The sequence below is a fragment of the Pseudopipra pipra genome, chromosome 6 (genome assembly GCF_036250125.1).
Source record: "Pseudopipra pipra isolate bDixPip1 chromosome 6, bDixPip1.hap1, whole genome shotgun sequence".
Classification (NCBI taxonomy): domain Eukaryota; kingdom Metazoa; phylum Chordata; class Aves; order Passeriformes; family Pipridae; genus Pseudopipra; species Pseudopipra pipra.
In genome coordinates this window covers 7,175,150-7,182,172 of record NC_087554.1, presented here as the reverse complement: position 1 = coordinate 7,182,172, position 7,023 = coordinate 7,175,150, and the positions used below count along the sequence as shown (strand labels likewise).

Here is a 7,023-nt window from a genome sequence, read left to right as displayed (position 1 = left end):
TTCCCCCTAAATGTTTAAAACCCCTGACGCTGCTCTGCTACAAGGATAAAGCGAGATGTAGCAACGTGCCCTGAAAAAGCAGAGAGCACACTGAAAACCACCAGGATTAAAGGGATCCCACAAAATATCAGAGTCCACTCCTCAGAAAAAGCTCTGCTTATGCTGGAATAGTGCTCCCAGCCTTCGTTTTCCAGGAAAATTACCATGACCATGTAACCAGCAGAATGGAATAGCTTGGTTGTTCTCATACAAAGTGAGCTTTAATAATGGTGCTTGTTCTCCCTGAAGAATATTTCTGGATACCAGACACTAATATTTTGCTTTTCTAGTGGCAGTTCAGAGCCATGCCAGGAGAGCCATGGTTCTAACACACCGAGTGGGTGCAATACATCACTGGTGAGCAGCTGACAGACCAAGTGTTGTGTGTGGAATTGGGAGGGTTGTGGTCTCTGCAGAGGAAAAGGAACGTTCATCAGAAAAATAAGATGAAAATTGTCAGCAGAGTCACTCGTGGCCAAGGAGTTCTCCAGTTCCAGATATGATTTGCTCACTATTCTTGGCCAGTCACTCCCTTCCCCTTTTGCTGGAGAGTACATCACCAAGCAAGTGGGTTTATGGAATAAAATGTAATAATGTAAAAAAGAAATAAATTAATAATGGCTATTAGTACCGATGTAGTTACTTTGTTACGTAAGCTCAGGGAATAACTGTGTTTCAAACTTGTTTCTCTTACAGCAAACTTGAAACATCCCATACTTTTAATTCTTTGCACGACTGAGACCTTGTCTTCAAGCCTTGAAATACAAGGTAATTTAAGGGAGAAGTGGCTCCAAGAGAAAAATAAAGGCTGAAGCAAGAATACATTAATTCGAGTGACATTTAGGTCAGTACAATCTTTGGTTCGCTCAGAAGAAACCAATTTAAAGTCCAAGAAAGCAATAAACTTGAGTGGCAAGAGGCAGCTCCAAGTTAGCACTGTGAAAGGAAAGAGAGAAATCACTGCACCAGAATCTTTGTTTCTTCTAATTTCAAGTAACAGATGGAAGACAGAGAAGCTTGGTAAATTATTATTATTTACTTATTTCTCACACAATAAGAACCATAATCTGGTGTTGCAGCGTGGACCATTAGCACGTTTTTTTTACCCTTGTTTTTGTCCTTAAGTGGCCCAAGTGGAGTATCTTCTGATATTGAGGGGTCACATTTAATTTATATAAATCACCTCAGGTCTGAAGCTCATTTTTGTCGCTTAAAATCAGAAACCTCTTAACTTGCATTTTGTCGTTTCTCCACGGGTTAATTTTCCAAGCTCAAGACGGGTCACCCATCCAGATATGGTACCTGCATGAAGAGAAAGAAAGCCATGAACGAATTCCTGTGGTTTGGGTCAGTAAATAGAATGGAAAGTGGTTTCTGCCCCTAACAATGTGCTGTCCATCCTGGCCGCTGCAGCCCTGGGTAAGTCTTATATAAACTAAGCCCCATTTCTCAAAGTTATATATAAATAGTTTCTCTTAATTAAAGGACTGTGAGGATGGCAGAACTCACAGAACATTCTAACATGAACAGACCATTATTTCTGGCCGTGTTTTTGTACAATATGTACACCTTCTCCATTCTTACATGTGTGGAAACATCCAGAAACTTCTCCGAGTGTGGATTATTCCTGAGAGATCCCTCGCCTAGAGAGCAGCAGAATATGGGCACTAGTGTGAAACAGGGATATAAATATTTGCCTGCTGAATTCCTGGAACTGAACCATTGCACTGTGCAAAGTTTACTTGTATTCTTTTTACTGATTGTTTCTTAAGAATGACTGGCCAATTTGATTTTCGCTCCCGCTGGTTATTCCCAGATGCTTTAGATTTTATTCAACCTGTACCCCTGTTTTTTTATCTTGCAGTATCAGCCAATAGTCAGCCAAACAAGGCACTGCAAACCTAACCATAAAAGGTATGTGAAACTCAAGCTTTGAAAAAAAAAACCCTCTCAGTCCAACGTAGAAAATTGTCTGCTCAGTTTTCTTTGTGTGAGGGTTATAATGCAAGGAAGATGAGACCACCGTGCTGAATAAAATATCTATGCAAGTTAATTTTGCAAAAAAAAAAAAAAAAAACAACATGAACTATTTGAAGGAAGTGAGAACGAGAGAAGAAAGGGATTGTCAGGAAAATTTTTAATGCAACAGGTGAGGCTATATATGGAATTTCCCCCAGAAAGGATATTTGTATATATGTGCTCCTCCATGCAAGTAGACTCAAGTGGAAAACGCAGCTACTTGAAGGCATTCTGGGTATAGAAGTACCATGGAAAGAGAAACATGGAAAATGGAGTTTTTATGGACTTTTAGAGTTCAGACGAGCTTCAACGATCCATCAAACATTGCAGATCTCCAACGTTCATTGAGGAGATACATTTTAATATCCATATGCCTGTGGTATAATAGCAGCCATAACTCCCACAGCCTCATTTTATCAGGGACAACGACATTAAGAGTTTGTCTCAAGTGAATTAAACCCCACCATTTTCAATCTCAGTGTTTAGATTTACCCTCCTCAATCCACCTTCAGGCACTTAAAAATCAACAGCCTGTTTTTAAATTACTGAGACCTTACATCTCTCACTGACACAGGCAGGATTTGCGTGGGCCAGACACTTTGAAAATGAATTTGATGAGGATGCTCAGATACGGGTCTAATTTTGAAAGTGTTTACAGACCAACCTGCTTGTTGATACTTAGGTATAAAAACAAATGTAAAGAGAGGAAATGCAGATTCCACTGAGACAAGACTTGTATTTCACTGCTGTATCACCAAGTATTCTTCCAGTGAATTAACAGTTAGTAATGTACAGATTATCATTCAAGGAAAACTTTGTAAAGACCAACTGTTTGGAAAAGAAGTGATGAAAAATGAAACCACTTTTCTTAGGACAGAAAAGAAAAAAAAATCACCTACATCAAAAATGTTGAAAGCAAATCAAACAAAGGATGCACTGTGCTGAGGGACATGAATCCATGTGCATCCTGCAAAAATGCTGAGACAATGGACAATTCTGACAACTGAGCCTTTGTTTCCAAAGCAAGAAAAATCAACTTGTATTTACATTTTCAAATGGGTTTGTTTGATCTGTGTGCAAGGGCAATGACAGTCACTCAGAATTATGAGACCTTTAATATTAGCCAAGAGGTTTTAGTCACAGGTAAGATTTGTAGCATAAATAATAAAAATTAAAGTGTAAAATAATTAATCTGCAAAATACCCATGTATATGCCTAAACTGAAGGATGTATGTAGCTTTAATGGGTTAGATCTTGTTTCAAATGTAAATATGTTCAATGCACTTCTCATGAGGAACAGTGGAAAACAGGAAAAGTACAAAGTCTTTCTCAAAGACAATATTTCATAATTCGTCCTCTGAGTACACAACAGAACTGGAGGCAACCAGATAGTGGAAAATCTGAGGCCCAAGTTCCAGACATTTGAACCAAGGCTGGCTTGAGCATGCCAGGATTAAGCACACCCAGAACTGAAATACATGAATACATCTCAATTAGACAAGCACTTTTCTAACTAAGATTGAAGTCTGTGAAGAGCTGACAACAGCACTGAATGTTTACCTCCCCCTGATTTGATAGACAACACTTTTTTAGCCACTGTTGTCAGAAAGAGCTCAAATAAAATTGGTGAAAGGAAAAATAAGATGATTCTTCCCACAGTAGTTGTGCAGAAAGTCCTCTAACATCTCAATCACCTTCTGGTTTTAACTGCCCGTGACCTAAGCAGCATCTGACTGCACTGACTTCTGTGTGACCTTCCAGATCTTTTTTGTGAATCAAGGCTTATCTTTGGGATCAGCAAATCTCAAAGTTTCAGAACTGAGATCACATCAGATCTGGGTAGGAACTCGAACTACATGACAATGAATCTTGTCAGATCTGTAATTTATAAATGTGGAATTTCACTCTGTTAACAGAGCTACAGGGATCTCTCTCCAGCTTGCAAGGTGGTGGGTACCAAATCAAAGAGCATCAATACCAGCGGGAGATGTGCTGTGAACAAACAGGGGTTTGCACCACGTATGGATTTGGGACTTTGCTCTTTCGATTCCTTGGGTAATAAGCAGCCATGAGGAGAAACCTGTCACACACACATAGAATCACAGAATCATAGAATCAGCCAGGTTGGAAAAGACCTCTGAGATCATCAAGTCCAACCCTTGATCCAACCCTGCTGTGCTTTCCAGACCATGGCACTGATGCCACATCCAGTCGCATCTTAAAAACCTTTGGGGATGGAGAATCCACCCCCTCTCTGGGCAGCCCATTCCAATGTCTGATCACTCTCTCTGTAAAAAATTTCTTCCTAATGTCCAACTTAAACTTCCCCTGACAGAGCTTAAGACTGAACTCTCTTGTCCTGCTGCTGGTTGCCTGGGAGAAGAGACCAACCCCCACCTGGCTACAATCTCCTGTCAGGGAGTTGTAGAGAGTGATGAGGTCTCCCCTGAGCCTCCTCTTCTCCAGGCTGAACAACCCCAGCTCCCTCAGCCTCTCCTCACAGCAGTTGTGCTCAAGTCCCTTCACCAGCCTCGTTGCTCTTCTCTGGACCTGCTCCAGCCCCTCAATATCCTTCCTTTCAGGAAAGATACTCACACAAATCTGGCTGCATCCAGAAGGCAGAAATGAGCCAGGTGCCTCCACACGGTGGAAAGTCATATCTGCTCCACTGCTCACGTGAGAGACCATTGGTCCCTCACGAGCCTCTTCACCAGATCTGACCCTGCTTACAGCACTCTGCATCAGCCCCCCCGAGGAATCAAACCCTCAGCACCACAGCCCAGCAGCCCAGCCCTGCCCTGTTTCACTTGTGTGTCCAGAAAGCAACCACACCTCCGTCAGCACTCGGTGGCTTTGTTAGGATTCCCAATCCAGGGGGCTCAGGGTGGAGAGAGCCAGCTGTGTCATTCAGAGACGGGCTCCTCCTGACAAAGGGAAAACACTGAGCAGGCTGGGAAACCTTGGTTCCATAGTGCTGATCTGATCATATTTAAGAATTTTCTCTTTGCAGAAAACCCCCCCAAACAAACAACAAAAAGCACAACACCAAAACACGGAGCTACAAATTGCAGTCTGCAATTAAAAGCTTGGCCACCATAGGAGCTCCACGTTAGGCCATGTGGCTCTGGCAGGTGTAACTGCAGCAATAAAATTGTGTACCTCGTGCACCGAAACCCTCTTGCTGTTATCCAGCATTATCTGGTCCAAGCATTTTTTCTTCAGGTATAATTTTGCTTCCCAGTCTAGATGGTTTGTAGCAACGCTGGCAAACTTCAGCATCGACCTACTCTGAGGCAAAGGCACTTTCTGCTTGGAGACAAGATTGTATAAAAGTATTTTTTGAGGTGTTATTACACACACACACCTTTGAATTTTGATCTTTCTGAGACTGAAGAAAGGGGAAATTATCTACTTGTTCCTCAGCTGAATTTCTCCTCTTCATCCCGGCCTTCTCCTGGAAGTTCTGCTGCTCACTGAGAGGGGTGACAGGCTCACGGCATTTGTTTACCGTGGGTCTCCCTTTGAAGGGTGATTACAACAACATCGTTCTGCATATCCGGAGGGTGGATTTCTTATCTCTCTGAAGGAGAAGGAGAACAATCACATATTTGATAAGTTCAAACAACAGCGCACACAATTATAGGAAGCCAAGTGTTTGCTAAAAGAGGGCAGTTTATACAAACCCCGTTTTTATAACCTCCTACGTGTATTTATTTCACGGCAGCTCTCAGGAGCAACGTTCTGTAATTCTGCAGTATCTCTGCCCTGTGGTGACACAGGGGATATTTTCCATCTGAAAACTGACACCGAAGGGGAACCACTCCGCAGGAAACAGTCACGGCAAGAACTTTGCTCTGTGTCTATTTTCACCCCACCCATCTCACCCTCCAAGGCAGTCAGTCAGGTGTAGGCAAATCCATCCGAGGCTGCCTTCCCACCTGTAGGAATAACGGCAGGAGAGGCACTTCCTTCCGTGTTAGCTCTGGCAAAGACCTGCTGTTCCAGGCCTGCTGATCTGAACGTGAGCGGATTACGGGGAGAGAGGAATTTCTTCCTGATGGAAGAAATGAGAAGAGAAGGGAGATTTTGATTCTGTCCTTAGCACTTTCTAAAAACTCGTAACTGCTCTGTGTTTTAAAAAGACTTTTTGTCTGCCTGTGTTACCTTTCTGCAAAAATGTGTTAACTTATAGTAAGGATTAAGCCAAGTCTAACAAAGAATGTTTTCCATTTTGTTGTGCTGGGGGGTCTTGTTAACCAATTTTGGAACATCACAATATAAATATCCCTCTTTTTTGTTTCTTTTCTGTCCTATTTTTTTTATTTCTACTGAAACATAAAAAAAAATTACTAATCTGATCAAATTCTGTCAGAATTTTCTCCACCCATAACATTAGGGCAACGTTTCTCACATGTCATACCAACACTCAGGGGTGTATTTTATTCTAATCTGTAAAGCTTTTAGACAGCCTCAGAAATAAGGCAACTCAGCAGTGAAAACTAAGATCAGTCATCTGTAAACACACATGGGTTTTGTATCAGGAAAATGCAAAGTGAGCAGTTAAATTGGGTGTAGAGCACTATCAGTGAAGAACAAAAGGTTATATTTTCCTTGAGAGCCATACATAAAGTGCAGGACAACAGCAAAGATCTTATGTAGCTTCCCTGTAATGTTTCTTTCGGAAAACTTCATAAAATATATGATGTAGTAATTGAAATATCATAATGAGAGAGGCCATAGAGGCTTTAGAATCCATTAAACCTCTTGCAAGGGTCAGCCTTTTAGCTGGCATATACAAGCTAAATGACAGTGTTAATTCTGTTACCTAAGAAAATGAAATCTGCAGGTCTTGTAATGTAAAAAAAAAAAAAAAAAAATTAAATAGGCATTTCCTGCATGGATTGACAAGGGAAGACTTCCTTGGTATTATTTGTAGCTTTTTTTTTTTTTTTTAAAGGCAATCTT

The 7,023-nt window shown here is 41.3% G+C and overlaps 1 long non-coding RNA gene across 1 annotated transcript; it reads right to left on the bottom strand.

The window, feature by feature from the left end:
- Positions 1-1,052: 1,052 nt before the first annotated feature.
- LOC135415469 (uncharacterized) lies at positions 1,053-5,885 on the bottom strand. Its single transcript, XR_010431138.1, has 2 exons — positions 5,423-5,885; positions 1,053-1,341 (listed from the first exon to the last, which is right to left on the bottom strand). It is a non-coding gene; the product is annotated as an uncharacterized LOC135415469 (long non-coding RNA).
- Positions 5,886-7,023: the final 1,138 nt, after the last annotated feature.